This window comes from Lycium barbarum, chromosome 11 (genome assembly GCF_019175385.1).
Source record: "Lycium barbarum isolate Lr01 chromosome 11, ASM1917538v2, whole genome shotgun sequence".
NCBI lineage: Eukaryota > Viridiplantae > Streptophyta > Magnoliopsida > Solanales > Solanaceae > Lycium > Lycium barbarum.
The window spans coordinates 84966513-84984239 of record NC_083347.1 but is presented as its reverse complement, the minus strand read 5'-3'; the positions used below and the strand labels follow the sequence as shown (position 1 = coordinate 84984239).

General features: G+C 41.1%; 1 non-coding gene across 1 annotated transcript; it reads left to right on the top strand.

The window, feature by feature from the left end:
• The first annotated feature begins 511 nt into the window (after window positions 1-511).
• LOC132620647 (small nucleolar RNA R71) lies at window positions 512-618 on the top strand. Its single transcript, XR_009575084.1, has one exon. It is a non-coding gene; the product is annotated as a small nucleolar RNA R71 (small nucleolar RNA).
• Window positions 619-17727: the final 17109 nt, after the last annotated feature.

Genomic DNA, 17727 nt, shown 5'->3' with positions numbered 1-17727 from the left:
GAGTTGTTGTAAGCACCTTGACCTTGCTGAGGTCTCCATTAATTCTGATTCTGATAGCCACCTTGGTAATTCTGTCTTTGGTAACCCCCTTGAGAGTTATTAACATAATTAGCATCTTCAACCTGCATAGGTAGCCCATCATGGAACAGACCATCTTGAGTATGGTACATCCCTTTTGGCTAAACTGTATCATCCTCACAAACATTTACTTTTTTGATCTGGGATTCATCAAAATTCTTCGTTAGTAAGGAGATATTTGTTGCAAGTTCTGCCAATGTTTGCTGGGTGTCTTGATTCTCCTTTACAATATTCTGGATCATAGCACTACCATATGGTACCACATCAGCATTGTTTAAGTGCCAAGCCAGATTATGAGTCGTCAGCTTGTTAAGTATGTTGGTCTCGTCGAAAGGTTTTGTTCATGAAACAACCATCAGCTGCATTATTAGCAACTGACTGTGTCACCGGATCTAGCCCTCGGTAGAACTTGTCCATTAATATGTGTTCCGGAAAACCATGATTCGGGCTCTTCTGCAAATACTCCTTGAATCTCTCCCAGGCTTCATATAGTTGTTCCCCCCGGTCGCTGCTTGAATTCATATATCTTGTCACGAATTTCAGCCTTCTTGCTAAGGGGGTACCATTTTGTGAGAAAAACAGTCACCATCTCTGCCCATGAAGTAATCGAATTTCTGGGCAGCTTCTCAAACCATGTTCTTGCCTCCCCGGTTAAGGAATATTTGAATAACCTCAACCGAATAGCATCTTTTGGAACGTTGTTCTGGATGTGATTAGCACACACATCCACAAAATTCTGCAAATGACGTTAAGGGTCATTCTCGGTAGAGTTACGAAAGTATCCCTCAAGGTTCAACAACTGGTATAGAGAGGAATCAATTTTCACGCTAGCAACTGCAACTCGAGGCTGAACAATAGCAGATGCGTAGTCCTCCTCTACAACAAGATCAGCAAAAATATTCTCATCATCTGATTCATTCGCCTGATTGTTCAACCGATTCCCCTGGTTGCCAGCACGTTGATTTTTCCGATTCTGATTCATGTTCACCTAGTTTACACAGAGTAGAAAACAAAGTGTGATGGAATAAGCAAAAGACTGTAATATAGCAAACACTATTTAGTAATTTTAAAACCGTATTCCCCGACAACGGCGCCAAAATTTGATACGCTCATATTACACCTATTAATGGTATAACGCGGACATTGTCAAATATTGTAACCCAACAAGGTTGGGGTCGAATCCCACAGGGAATATGGTGTGAAAAGGTTACTAAAGTCGTAGGATGCTAAGCTTAGGTCTAATGTCTTAATCTGATGGTTTTGTTAATAGTTGGTTTTTCTATGACTAATTGCTATCTACTAGCTTTGGTGGAAATTTATGGTAAAAGAAACTAAGGTTGTGTCCCCGTAAGATAGAGTGTATGATCATAGGTATTGATCTTGATATACTTCTAATGGATCATTATATGAATGCACTTAATCTCTATATGAATATCTACTATTTCCCAATAAATAAAGATTATTTCTTTCTATGATTTTCCCAAATATAAGAAAGTAACTATGAAGAACGATTAATCATGCCAAGTAAATTCTTCTTATTCCTAAGTGAATTTATTAAACAAAGTTTAAAGCTTTGAGTCCTTGTTATTTATTCTTACCAACCCTAATTAATGTTCTAAGTCAAGAGACAAGAATATAATAACTGCTAACTATGAAAATCCTACAACGACTATTTATAGGTTCTGAAAACGTGAAAGTTGCAGATTTGCACTTTGGTCCCGTCGATACGAAATACGGTCCGTAAAGTGAAATACGGACCGTAAAACAGTTTACGACTAAGTCGTCCTTCCAGTTGTGAGCAACTTCAATATCTTGAAATACGAACCGTAAATTGGTTTACGGCCCGTAAACTGCCCAGTCGTCTTTCAACTTCCAAAACTCTGACTTTTTGTCAGGTGCTCAAATGGTTAAATACGCTTTGAAATACGGACCGTAAATTAAAATACGGTCCGTAAACTGAGTTCGTAAATCACTATGTCCTCAGCCTGCGTTTCTGGTTCTCTTATTCTTTAATACGCCCATGGAATACAACCCGTGTTTGAGAATACGGACCGTAAACTGAGTTTACGACCACTACATCACTTTCAACTGTTTTCCTTCCAAATCTATTCCGTTTCCTAAAAAACACTAAAAACTACGTAAAATCACATTGACCTTCTTAAAAACAAGTAAAACTTATAGCAAAAAAGCATCGATTTGTGGCGTAAAATCACGCCACATCATACAGCTAGTGGCCTCTCATGTGGCTTTCTTGCCTTTTTGGGCAGCTGTAGCTTTCTTGGGAGGCATTGCTGAAATCATAACAATTCATCTGAAAGCGAACGCCTAACTGTTACACCTCAGAAAATTTCCCGTTGGTACGGAAGTAAATGAACTAATGATGTGTGCGAGGAGTGCGAGTGTATAATGTTTCATGGGAAATATATGTAAAGGGATGTGGATGATTAGAATGAAAAGTCGAGAAATGAGAAAAATTGAAAGTTGGCAAAACTGCCCAGTGGTCGTATAGTGCAAAATACGAACCGTAAATTGCAATACGGTCCGTAAACTTGAAGTCGTAAACTGGCATGCCCAACTTCAACTTTCTGCCAGCCGAGGAAATGGCTAAACACGACCTGGTGGACGGACCGTAAATAAACCATGGTCGTAAATCACCATGCATGCAGGCCAAAGTTTTTGGTCCTGCTTAAGCTTAAAGACGACCACGAGGGACGGTCCGTAAACTGAAATACGGACCGTAAACCTCCATGGACGACCACTGTTCACCCAGCAAAGATTTTCCAATTCATTAAATATGAGGATCAAGACTTATTTTATTTCATTACAACATTACACAACTTCTCTCTAAAACTTCTCTCTACATTTATTATATGAGTTTTCAAGGATTATAAGCCATCAATAACATTAAGACAGGTGAATCAAGGATAAGGGAATCATTAAGGATCATCCAAGTCAAAAAAATCCAAATGGAGAAAAACTGGGGTTTTGCTCAAAGAGGAGTATTATCAACCAAAGCTTGTTCGTACAACTTCTAAGGTAAGATTCATGATTTTTACATGATGTTTAAGGTGTTGGAGGATTAAAATACATGGATTGTAGAAAATGTGGTCAACTAGGTCATGAATGATGAATAGTGGCATTTTGAAAAATAGTTTGAATTGAGATATGAATGTTGTTGTGTTGTGATATGAATGTGTTATAAATGGTATTAAGATCATGAACTAGACACTTTAGACGAATGGACGAAGTTGGGTGTTATGACCATGAGTGTGGGTGAATTAGAGGCAAATTGAGGAAATCTAGACAATGTGGATAATGTGAATGACTAATGGCCATTGTTATGATTTAATGAAGGTATAAACGCTAGCATTGGAAGGGAACGTGCAAGTTTAGAATAGTTCGACGGAAAGGTATGTATGGCTAACCCTTCTTTCATAAGGCATGGTTCTTGGCCAAATTCCTAATTTCTCTATATGAGTATGTTGTCTTCACATGGTTGACATTCCGAGCTCATAAGCTCACGACCCTTGATATGTACTATGATTATACTATGTTCCTCGTATGACGAGTAAGTATATAATGTAGATTTAACGATAATGATGAGGATAGTAATGATGATGAGAGTAGAATGAGATTAGAGATGCTTACGAGCTATGATATATGTATATGTATGCCTATGAAGGGCTATTATAAGACCCCGAGCTTAGGATGCCGGGTAAGACTATATGTATATGACTATGTATAAAGTATGTATATGATTACGAAACGCGCGCACACCTCTGCAGATGGTACGGATAACCCTGACGCCTTGGTAGGGCCAGTTATGTATGATCTTGAGCCTTGGTTGGCCAAGTATGTATGACACACCGATCCTACGAGGTTGGGTATGCTATGTAAATACTATGTATATGATATGACTATGTATATAATATGAATATGAGTGTGATAAGACTTAGTAAGGGCATGTATACGAATATGAACACAAAGTGGTATGGCTATTATTATGGGATACGAACGACGATGTATGCAAGTAAGCGACATGATGATGATGATATTACTGTCTCCCCTCCTATGCTATTTCATATGATATCTATTATGCTTCTATATTGATGTTGATCATTCTTTACATACTCAGTACATTCTTCGTACTGACGTCCTTTTGTTTATGGACGCTACGTCATGCCCGCAGGTGCACAGGGAGACAGACTTGATCCATAGCTGCTTATTCAGAGATTGTATAGCAGAGCTCCATTTCTTTCGGAGCCGTAGCTTTTTGGTACTTATTCTTTGATGTATATAATTATGGGCATAGCGGGGTCCTATCCCGCTCATACGATATGTCATACTCTTGGAGGCTCGTAGTAATGTGTAAGTAGGTAGAGATGTTCGGCCATGTCGGCCCATGTTTTGTATATCTTTGGTTAGCCACGTCGACCTTGTACTTATGATGTGGCATAGATGCCTATGATATGTTAAATGATGATGGCCGTCTAATGGGATCAGTATGATTAACGATAAGAAAAACACGAATTGACTTATGGTTCACCTAGATTTTATGTTATGTACGATAAGGGGGTGCCCGGGTGGGGTAGCACTGGGTGCTCATCGTGGCCCCCTAGCCGGGTCGTGACAAAAGTGGTATCAGAGAAGTTCATTCCTAGGATGTGTCTACGAGCCGTGTCTAGTAGAGTCTTGGTTATGGGTGTGTTGCGCGCCACACTTATAAACGAGAAGCTGCAGACATTTTAGGAATATATGACCTTCTTTCTTCATAAGAATCGTGTGATAGAGCTATTATGTAAGAAATTCTTGTTCCTTAATCGTGTGTTGTGCATTTCAGAGATGCCTAAAAAGAAAAAGGCTACAGTAGCCCAAAAGGGCAAGACGGTGGCAGAAAAATGGGCTGAAAGAGCACCGCCACCGGTAGTAGAGGAAGATGAGTCCCAGAGTGCGGCTCAATCTCAGTCTTCCCAGCTCCTCCACCAAACGCTTCGGGTCATGATGTCAAAGAGGCCATTAATTTGTTGACTCAGTTGGTTGCGACCCAGACTCAGAGGCAGAGTTCAGGGCATGGTGACAGGGCTGATAGTGCATGGGCCCGTGACTTCATTACTTTGAACCCTCCGGAATTATTTGGTCAAAACCGGAGGAGGATCCCCAGGACTCTATTGATGGTATGCTAAGGATGCTCCGGTTGATACATGCTTCAGACACCGAGTCGGTATAGCTAGCGTCCTATAGATTGAGAGATATCTCGATCTAGTGGTATACAGTATGGATGGCTTCGCGGGGAGACAATGCACCTCCCCCGGTATGGCAAGAGTTTGCTGATGCTTTGCTCCGTCATTATATGCCCCTAGAAGTTCGGCGAGCTAGGGCTGATAAATTCTTAAATTTGAGGTAAGGCAGTATGAGTGCCCTAGAGTATAGCCTCCACTTTAACTCCTTGGCCAGGTATGCTTCGGCCATGGTAGCAGATATGGGCGACCGGGTACACCGATTTGTAAAGGGCCTAGGGCCCCATCTGATGGACGAATGCTTGACTGCGTCCTTTCAGGACAGTATGGATATTGCACGCATTCAGGCACATGCTCAAAACTTAGAGGAAAGCCTACAGCAGCGGAGAAGTGAACGTGAACAAGATAGGGGACATAGCAAGAGGGCCAGATCTTCGGGCCCAATAAGTGAGTCCAGAGGCGGACACAGGCAACAGTTCCCTAGACATTCGGGCTATTCTATGACCGGTGCACCTCCACGGTTTCCAGACCAGGGCCTTGATAGATCTGTTCGTTCAGGGCCGAGCCAGAGTTATTCGGGGTCCCAGTTTAGAGGTGATTCTGGCCAGTCAAGGCCACCTATACCACGATGTTCCCAGTGTGGGAGGTCGCATTGGGGTCAATGCCGATTGGGTACAGATGTTTGCTATTCATGTGGTCGACCGGGCCATATTATGCGTGATTGCCCCTCGGTGCATGGTAGAGGTAGGACCCAGCCATCAGGGTCGATAGCTGGATCTTCGGCATCTTTACGCCCTACGGGGCCAGGTTCACATGCGCCAGTCGGCCGTGGTAGAGGTAGAGGCAGAGCTCCCAGTACTAGCGGTTCTCAGCACCGTATTTATGCTTTGGCTGGACGCCATGATCTTGAGTCTTCTTCTGACGTGGTCACAGGTATATTATCGGTATTCTCTCATGATGTATATGCTTTGATTGATCCGGGCTCCACATTATCATATGTTACTCCATATATTGCGGGTCGATTTATAATTGAGCCGGAGTCTATCAAGCCTTTTGAGGTGTCTACACCCGTGGGTGAATCGGTAATAGCTAGCTGAGTACATAGGAATTGTGTGATTGTGATTTGTGATCGTCGTACCATGATTGATTTGCATGAGCTAGAGATGGTAGATTTTGATGTCATTATGGGCATGGATTGGTTGGCTTCTTGTTATGCCAATGTTGATTGTAGAATTAAGATGGTTCGTTTCTAATTTCTGGGAGAACCAGTCTTAGAATGGAAAGGAAATTCGGCATCACCAAAAGGTAGGTTTATTTCCTATCTAAAGGCAAGAAAGATGATCACGAAAGGGTGTATCTATCACTTAGTGCGAGTTCAAGATGTTGAAGCTGAGTCGCCGACTCTTCAGTCAGTTCCAGTAGTGAATGAATTTCCGGTTGTGTTCCCGGAAGAGCTTCCAGGCCTTCCTCCCGAGCGAGAGATCGATTTTGCGATTGATGTGTTGCCAGACACTGAACCCATATCTATTCCCCCATATAGAATGGCACCCGCGGAATTGAAAGAGTTGGAGGAGCAATTGAGGGACTTGCTTGATAAAGGCTTCATTAGGCCTAGTTCATCCCCATGGGGAGCACCCGTATTGTTCGTCCGGAAGAAGGATGGCTCCTTGAGAATGTGCATTGATTATCGGCAATTGAATAAAGTGACGATTAAGAACAAGTATCCCCTCCCGAGGATTGAGGATTTATTTGCTCAATTGCAAGGTGCCAAGTGGTTTTCAAACATTGATTTGAGGTCCGGGTATCACCAAGTAAGAGTTAGGGAGAAAGATATCCCTAAGACAGCTTTCAGAACAAGATATGGCCATTTCGAGTTCCGAGTAATGTCGTTTGGGCTAACTAATGCACCGGCAGTGTTTATGGACTTAATGAACAATGTTTTCAGTCCTTTTCTGGATCTATTCGTGATTGTATTCATCGATGATATCCTAGTGTATTCTAGATCCGAGGCGGAACATGCGGATCACTTGCGTATTGTCCTTGGAGTTCTTCGAACCCGAGAGTTATTCGCGATGTTTTCCAAATGCGAGTTTTGGTTGAACTCAGTGGCATTTCTGGGCCACATTGTTGCAGCTGACGGTATTCGAGTGGATAGCCAAAAGATTGAGGCAGTGAAGACTTAGCCAAGGCCCACGACCCCTACGGAGGTTCGTAGCTTTTTGGGATTAGCAGGTTATTACAGAAGATTTGTTGAGGGTTTCTCTTCTATTTCTGCACCGCTCACCAAGTTGACTCAGAAGTCAGCTAAGTTTCAATGGACAGATGCTTGCGAGCGTAGTTTCCAAGAGTTGAAAGACCGATTGACTTCAGCCCCAGTCTTGACACTTCCAGAGGGATTGGAAGGATATGTTATTTATTGTGATGCTTCAGGTGTCGGGCTAGGCTGTGTATTGATGCAAAATGGTAAGTTGATTGCGTATGCTTCTAGACAATTACGGAAACATGAGCAGAATTATCCTACCCATGACTTAGAATTGGCCGCGGTGGTCCATGCTTTAAAGATATGGAGACATTACTTATATAGTGTCCACGTGGATATTTATACAGATCATAAGAGTCTCCAGTACATCCTCAAGCAGAAAGAGTTGAATTTGCGGCAACGACGATGGCTAGAGTTTCTAAAAGACTATGATGTTGAAATCCTGTACCACCCCGGAAAGGCAAATGTTGTGGCCGATGCTCTTAGCCGTAGGTCGATGGGAAGTCTAAGTGATGTACGACCAGAAAAGAAAGAGATGGCCCGTGTTCTTCAGCAGTTAGCTAGCCTAGGAGTCCGAGTGGTGGACTCAGGTAGCAGCGGAGCTACTATTCAGAATTCAGCAGTTTCATCGTTAGTAGCGGAAGTAAAAGAGCGACAATATGAGGATCCCATGCTAATGCAGTACAGAGATACACTCCCTCAGAAGGAGGAGTCATCATTTGACATTTCGGAAGATGGAGTTCTCCGATGTCGAGGCAGGTTATGTGTTCCCGATGTGGCAGGTCTACGCCATCAGATTTTGAGAGAAGCTCATTGTTCCCGTTACTCCGTTCACCCCGGAACGGCGAACATGTATCATGATCTTAAGACTATATATTGGTGGAATGGGATGAAGAAAGACGTAGCGGAATTCGTAGCTCAGTGTCCTAATTGCCAACAAGTGAAGATAGAACACCAAAAGCCGGGTGGCTTATTGCAAGCTATAGAAATCCCAACTTGGAAGTGGGAAGTGATTAATATGGATTTCATTACAGGGTTACCCCGTTCTCGACGTAAGTATGATTCCATATGGGTGATTGTGGATAGACTCACAAAGTCAGCTCATTTCTTACCGGTCAGGACGACCTATGTGGCAGAAGATTATGCAAAGCTTTATCTTAAAGAGATAGCGAGACTCCATGGCATTCCGGTATCTATTATCTCCGATAGAGGGACTCAGTTTACAGCTAAGTTTTGGGAGTCCTTCCAAGAGGGTATAGGGACCCAAGTGCGCCTAAGCACGGCATTTCACCCGCAGACCGATGGGCAAGCTGAACGTACTATTCAGACTCTTGAAGATATGTTACGGGCATGTATGATAGATTTTGGAGGAAATTGGGATGACCATTTGCCACTCATTGAGTTTGCTTACAATAACAGTTATCATTCTAGCATTCAAATGGCACCGTATGAAGCTCTATATGGGCGAAAGTGTAGATCCCCAATTCGGTGGTTTGAAACCGGAGAAGCTCAGTTGATAGGGCCAGACTTGGTCGAGCAAGCAATAGAGAAAGTTAAGCTCATACAAGATCGGTTGCTAGAGGCTCAAAGTCGTCAGAAGTCCTATGCGGATAATCGTCGAAGAGACTTAGAGTTCGAAGTGAAAGATTAGGTATTCTTGAAAGTGTTGCCGATGAAGGGCGTGATGAGATTTGGCAAAAAGGGGAAGCTCAGTCCCCGGTATATTGGGCTATACGAAATTGTGCGCAAAATAGGCAAAGTGGCCTATGAGCTAGATCTACCTCCAGATTTGGAGTCAGTCCATCCAGTATTTCATGTCTCAATGCTTCGGAAGTGTGTTGGAGATCCTACGAAGATCTTCCTAGTGAATGATATTCAAGTGACAGAAAAGTTAACTTATGATGAAATACCCATTGCCATATTAGATAGGCAAGTACGGAGGCTTAGAAACAAAGAAATGACCTCAATTAAAGTTCTGTGGAGAAATAACAATCGAGAGGAAATGACACGGGAAGCGGAAGAGAATATGCGATCCAAATACCCATATTTATTTCAGCCCTTGGAAGAAGTCCAAGATGAGACGTCAAAATCATAAGGTATGCATGTTTTCCCTTTTATACATTAAGGTCGTGTGTGGCCAAATTTCTAGTGCTGTTGTATTATTGCCCTGTGAGGCATTGTTATTGTGGGTTGTTGTGGCAGGGTGGTAGTGCCACATTATAGAGGAAACTCTGGCGAAATTTTTATAGAATTCCCCAAGGATTTAACGTTCGAGGACAAATGTTCCTAAGGGGGGTAGAATGTTACACCACGGAAAATTTCCCGTTGGTACGCAAGTAAATGAACTAATGATGTGTGCGAGGAGTGCGAGTGTATAATGTTTCATGGGAAATGTATGTAAATGGATGTGGATGATTAGAATGAAAAGTCGAGAAATGAGAAAAATTGAAAGTTGGCAAAACTGCCCAGTGGTCGTATAGTGCAAAATACGGACCGTAAAGTGCAATACGGTCCGTAAACTTGAAGTCGTAAACTGGCATGCCCAACTTCAACTTTCTGCCTGCCGAGGAAATGGCTAAACACGACCTGGAAGACGGACCGTAAAGTGATTTACGGCCCGTAAACCATGGTCGTAAATCACCATGCATGCAGGCCAAAGTTTCTGGTCCTGCTTAAGCTTAAACACGACCACGAGGGACGGTCCGTAAACTGAAATACGGACCGTAAACCTCCATGGACGACCACTGTTCACCCAGCACAGATTTTCCAATTCATTAAATATGAGGATCAAGACTTATTTTATTTCATTACACCACTTCTCTCTACATTTATTATATGAGTTTTCAAGGATTATAAGCCATCAATAACATAAAGACAAGTGAATCAAGGATAAGGGAATCATCAAGGATCATCCAAGTCAAAAAAATCCAAATGGAGAAAAACTAGGGTTTTGCTCAAAGAGGAGTATTATCAACCAAAGCTTGTTCCTACAACTTCTAAGGTAAGATTCATGATTTATACATGATGTTTAAGGTGTTGGAGGATTAAAATACATGGATTGTAGAAAATGTGGTCAACTAGGTCATGAATGATGAATAGTGGCATTTTGAAAAATAGTTTGAATTGAGTTATGAATGTTGTTGTGTTGTGATATGAATGTGTTATAAATGGTATTAAGATCATGAACTAGACACTTTAGACGAATGGACGAAGTTGGGTGTTATGACCATGAGTGTGGGTGAATTAGAGGCAAATTGAGGAAATCTAGACAATGTGGATAATGTGAATGACTAATGGCCGTTGTTATGATATTAATGAAGGTATAAACGCTAGCATTGGAAGGGAACGTGCAAGTGTAGAATAGTTCGACGGAACGGTATGTAAGGCTAACCCTTCTTTCATAAGGCATGGTTCTTGGCCAAATTCCTAATTCCTCTATATGAGTATGTTGTCTTCACATGGTTGACATTCCGAGCTCATAAGCTCACGACCCTTGATATGTACTATGATTATACTATGTTCCTCGTATGACGAGTTAGTCTATAATGTAGATGTAACGATAATGATGAGGATAGTAATGATGATGAGAGTAGAATGAGATTAGAGATGCTTACGAGCTATGATATATGTATATGTATGCCTATGAAGGGCTATGATAAGACCCCGAGCTTAGGATGCCGGGTAAGACTATATGTATATGAATATGTATAAAGTATGTATACGATTACGAAACGTGCGCACACCTCTGCAGATGGTACGGATAACCCTGACGCCTTGGTGGGGCCAGGTATGTATGATCTTGAGCCTTGGTTGGCCAAGTATGTATGACACACTGATCCTACGAGGCTGGGTATGCTATGTAAATACTATGTATATGATATGACTATGTATATAATATGTATATGAGTGTGATAAGACTTAGTAAGGGCATGTATACGAATATGAACACAAAGTGGTATGGCTATTATTATGGTATACGAACGACGATGTATGCAAGTAAGCGACATGATGATGATGATATTACTGTCTCCCCTCCTATGCTATTTCATATGATATCTATTATGCTTCTATATTGATGTTGATCATGCTTTACATACTCAGTACATTCTTCGTACTAACGTCCTTTTGTTTGTGGACGCTGCGTCATGCCCGCAGGTGCACAGGGAGACAGACTTGATCCATAGCTGCTTATTCAGACATTGTATAGCAGAGCTCCATTTCTTTCGGAGCCGTAGCTTTTGGGTACTTATTCTTTTGTGTATATAATTATGGGCATAGCGGGGTCCTGTCCCGCTCATACGATATGTCATACTCTTGGAGGCTCGTAGTCATGTGTATGTGGGTAGAGATGTTCGGCCATGTCGGCCCATGTTTTGTATATCTTTTGTTAGCCACGTCGGCCTTGTACTTATGATGTGGCATAGATGCCTATGATATGTTAAATGATGATGGTCGTCTGATGGGATCAGTATGATTAACGATAAGAAAAGCACGAATTGACTTATGGTTCACCTAGATGTTATGTTTTGTACGATAAGGGGGTGCCCGGGTGGGGTAGCACCGGGTGCTCGTCGTGGCCCCCTAGCCGGGTCGTGACACTAACACATGGCTCTATCGCACAATCTAGGAGAGAAAGAATGACATTATCCTAAATGTCCTGTAGCATCCCGTTTATAAGTGTGGTGCACAACACACCCACAAACAAGACTCTACTAGACACGGTCTGTAGACGATCCTAGGATGGAACTGCTTTGATACCACTTCTTTCTCGACCCAAACCGATGAGCCGTGACGGGAGTCTGACCTCTAGCGACCAAACGCCCCTATTCTCATAACTACATCTTACTAATCATCAAGGGCCCACAATGGCATAAACTGATCTCATAAAAAAGGGAACATCAAGACCCTATACAATCTGCATATACATACCCAACATGCGAAAGAACAGTGCAAGCCAGCTAGGCTGCTACATATATTGTACACAAAAGAATAGAAGCCGACAAGGCTACATCATCTGATTACTACATACAACTGTCTACAGACCTCTACTGGAATGAAAGCTGTAGAAAGGACGGGACAGGGCCCCGTCATATCTATCTACATACATCTCAAAAGGATGGCGTACCAAAAATAGACTGCAACTCCGGATCGAATGGAGTGCACTGATCTCTGTTGGATAAAGGTCCTACTAAGCTGGACCACCGCAATGTCTACCTGTACCTGTGGGCATGAACGCAGCCCCTCGAGCAATGGGGAGTCAGTACGGATAATGTACTGAATATGTAAGGCATAAAAACAACAAGTATGAACATATATATAGAAACATGAATAAGATCTGACTCATAAGATGGAATGACTAACTGCATGAATCTGTATGAACTAGTATCTGTCTGCAACTGACTGAATCTGTATGTCAGAAAGTATAGACATGCATATATATTTATATATATATATATATATATATATATATATATATATATATATATATATATATAGATATATATCTAGTAGGTACACTCCTCATTGTCACATCATAGGCCACACCTGCACCCCCTGTTAAGTGTGCCTTCCAGATGTATATACTCCTACATCATAGGGCAGTCATGGACCACTCATAGGCAAGACCTTCACCCCCTGTCCAGCGTGCCTTTCACATATAAAATATAATATCGCAGGTCACACCTTCACCCCCTGTCAAGTGTGCCTTTCTCATGTACCCCTGAGAACTGAAAGTGAATGCATAGCACAAATAAAACTGAACAATAGGATTTTCAAACAATATAATGACAATTGGCCTCTCACGGGCCTTACTGAACTCGTACTAATAGGACAGAAAATCACAAGATCTGTACATGGGGAAATGCCATAGCCGGGATATGGAAACATTAAATGTGTATTTCTATTAGTGCTTACAAGAATAGAGTAATATGGAAACTCTGACTCGTTTATTGGTTCTTATCATAAGATCATGCCAAGTGAAAGAAAGGAAAATTCTTAACATACCTTGACAAATATCATGTCGCCCAACTCCTACCTCTTGAACTTGTAAGTATACAATTAAGGTAACATAAGTCTTAATTAGGCTACTCGTCTTGCTTACTAATCATCCTCAAGCACATATAAAGCTTAACGAACTATAGACAACCGTCCCCTTTATAAGCTTACCACTCTTCAACTTCTCATTCGATCCAATATCAACTACAATACCCACAATAAAATGATAACAACTATACATATCAAAATACATGTAAATCCATTCCTAATCATTTCTTAAAATAGCCTCATGTCACTTCCTTGCCCTTCATCAATCTATCACTCTCACAAATACCTTCTCTTTACCTACAATCACTAAAACTCTCGGTAGTCAACTTAAATATAAAGGTAGGAATCATTTACATACCTTGAGGGGTCAAGAATACCAAGAATCACTTTAACTTCAACTCCCTAAGCTTCCCATTCTTGGAGAAACCCTAGAAAAAACCTTCTTCTTCACAAGCTCGGGTTTACGGGGTCCGGGTCTTGTTAAATCTTCACTAATATGCCATAAATGTTGGGAGAGAAAAATACTAGGGTTTTCTGATCTGGGAATGAGAGAAATAAGACATAAAGTCGTGGACCATATATTTATACTCGGAGAATTAAATGCTTCAGTGGTCCAGTTCGACGAGCGAGTCGATGATGCGTCGACATGTCGACGGTCCGTCGACGTACTCATCATCCTGCGCCTGCAAAATGCAGGGCTGCAAAACCCTGTCGACACCGTAAAATGATAGTCCATCGACAGGTTCAACGACCCGTAGATCTTGACTGGTGTCTATAGACTTTCTGGTTCAGTTCAGATCGCGTCGATTCAATTCGCTCAACTCCTAATCCTGTAAATCACCTGGAATGCCTGCTGGTACCATTGCACACGGGATAAAACACTTTCTATCCTTAAAAGTCAGGCTCAGGTCTCATTTCCCAAGGCACTCTCAACTAGGAAATCATAAGTTTTACTATGACAGAAACAAGGGGCGTAACAGCCCGGCCATTTAGGCACGGTGTAATCTCATCATTATATACTCATCATAAAGCATGCATAAAAACTCAAGGATAAGCTATAACTCTATCAGGGTGACGTAAGGTCGAGAATCCCCGATTCCATTATGGAGTAGTCATAATCATCATGCCTTACCTTGAAGGAACTAGCATTATGAGATGAGTGTAACAACAATTAGCAACATGAAGAATCATATAAGGATCATTAGCATCATAGAAATATCATATAATGAGCTTTAGAATCTCTAGACTTAGACTTATCATCATCATTATCACATTCGTAACATATCTCTTATCTTTGTCTCATGGGAAGCACTTTATAAACATGGACTCATAGTTCCGGAATGTAAGAAGGTCATGGGAAGATAAAGGAAATCATGACATAAGAATCATGCCTTATAAAAAGAAGGGACTAGCCTCACATACCTTGATGTCGCTCTAACTTTATCAATTTAAGCGCTTTCCTCCAAGGTTCACGATTCTACATTCAACAAAATTCGTGCTAGAATTAGACAATCGGAATTATACTTAATCTTAATCTAAAGCTAACAAAAATTGGGCAGCATCTCCTTTGGTTTTACAACTTTGTAAAGAGATGCTGCACAATTTGTTTTAGCTTTAGCTTAAGCTTAATGTTATATCTCGTATTTTCGTACGTCGAATTATTTGTAAGCTAATCGACGTAAGTTTAAGGGCGAGATTATTTTTGGGGATATGAGGTAAGGACTTTTAACCCCCGATTTTAACTAGCACACGATTTGCTTATAAATTTCAATTAGTATGGAAATATTAGTGGAGATTAGGGATTAATTAACCATGATTATATTATTAAGTGGGGATTAACGATTAATTAAGCTAATTAGACTACTAAGTGGGCCCCATAGCACATGGCAAAATTTGATTGGTGTTGAATGGAATAGGACACATGTCATAAGGGTTGGACATGTGTCCACTCTGTAGGCAACATATAAATCCTAAGTTGATGACTAAGTAATGTCATTATTCACTCACAAAGTTCAATTAAGAGAGAGGGTTCTTAGACTAGAGAGAAAGGGAGCTCACGGACATGGCTATGGCATAGCTTCATGAAGCTCACGGCCAGCCATGGCAGCCACATGATGAGCTCTCGGCCAGCTCCTCTTCTCCCCCCTTCTATACAATTAAGTTGAGGGATTTCAAGTTCAATTGGAGGAAATAAATATGGAGGTTGCAACGGCCATGGATGTTCTTTAAGGTAAGATTTAATTCCATTTTTCATGTTTTAGAAATGATTGGTCTTTGTATGAATTTGTGGATGTGGAATTGAATGCAAAAAAATTGTGTGTGTTGATGTTGAGGTCTTGTTTGGGCCGTGGGGGGGGGGGGGTGTTTTAAGCTAGAAATGGATAGTTAATTTTAATTAGTATTGTTGTTGTTGTTGTCATGAATTAAATGATGAAAGTAAAGGGATTTGATGATTAAAGATGGAGTTATATTTGTTTAGTGGGCTGTTCTTGTTGAATTGAGGGATTAAGGGTTAAGATTATGTATTGTGTTATTGATCTTGTGAAATTAGAGGACTAAGTGTCGTTAAGACTTGTGTTGTGTTGATTGTAATTGACGGGCTGCTTTAGGACTTGTTGTAATGTTAAGATAATTTTCTTGCATATAAGGGATGACGTCGTTGTTGTGTCATTGTTAATGTGAATCACTATTTGATAAGAAAGGAATGCATAAGATATCATATGCGAAACGTATGTGGGCTGTTTTGGAATATCCTCGGATATTGATTCGACTAGTTCTTAATGCGATAACTTAGACGTTCTTTGGTTGTTGCTATGTTGGTTGTTGTATAGTTGGCATAAATGTGAGGAAATTGAACGATATAGGGGGAGTGCTGCCCAATTGTCTGGAAATAAGTTACTAACGTTAAAGTACGTTTTATGCCATTTCGTAGCTTAACTATAGTCTTGATATCTTAATATAGGTTGAGATATTTTGGGCAACGTGTACATATCGAGTCATGGATTAAGCACCAAAGGTATGTAAAGTTATCCTTCCTTTCTTTTGGCATGATCTTTATGAAACAAGCAGACGACGTGTATATGATTCCAAAGAAGTTCCTACTCCTAGAGCCACTAGGATGGCTAGTGTTCTTGACTTCCATAAGCTATTTAATTATGTCTTGATATGTGTATATGATTCCAGAAGTTCTATTTTGATATAATCCATAGTGACATTCGAAAGGTACTTGATATGACTATTGTCTTGATTTCCAAATAATAACTCGTTTGATTATTCCATTGAGTCTCAAATATAATTTAGTTTGCATATGGTTGCTCACTACTCTGCTCGTGCATGCCTCAATATATCTTTCACCGAATCCCGGGTCGGGTATGTTATCGTGCACAGTTTCACTGCATTGTTCACCGAGTCCCTCACTAGAGGGTCGGGTACGGTATATATATATATATATTTGATGATATGATGATATGATGATATGTTTTTGGCGGCCAGGATGGTATATGATGACTTTATTCACCGAGTCCCATAATGGGCCGGGTATGATATATGATATTGACATGCATGTCTTATGTTTCAAAAGGCAAGTGTTTTGGTATTCTGGATGTTATACTTGTCTCCTGTACTCCCTATTTCAGTTATGATCCTCTTTACTGTATTTCATGCTTTACATACTCAGTACATATTTCGTACTGAACCCCCCCCCCCTTTCTTCGGGGGGCTGCGTTTCATGCCCGCAGGTACAGATAGTCGGTTTGGTGACCCTCCTGTTTAGGACTTCTACTCAGATGTCCTGGAGAGCTCTGTTGTTTCGGAGCCTAGTCTTTTGGTACAGATCTTTTGATTTATATGTCTATGTTTATCCAGGTGTACGGCGGGGCCCTGTCCCGTCATATTTCGCTGTCGATACTCTTAGAGGTCTGTAGACATATGTGTGGGTTATGTATAAGTTTCAGCTGTGTCTATACGATGTGTTATGGATATGTTCATATGTAATGGCAGGCTTGTCGGCTTGCGTATGATATTGATATGTACTGGCAGCCTTGTCGGCTTGCGTATCATTTTTTGATTTGATTAGTTGAGACTCCTCAGGAGACAGTTTATCTTAATATA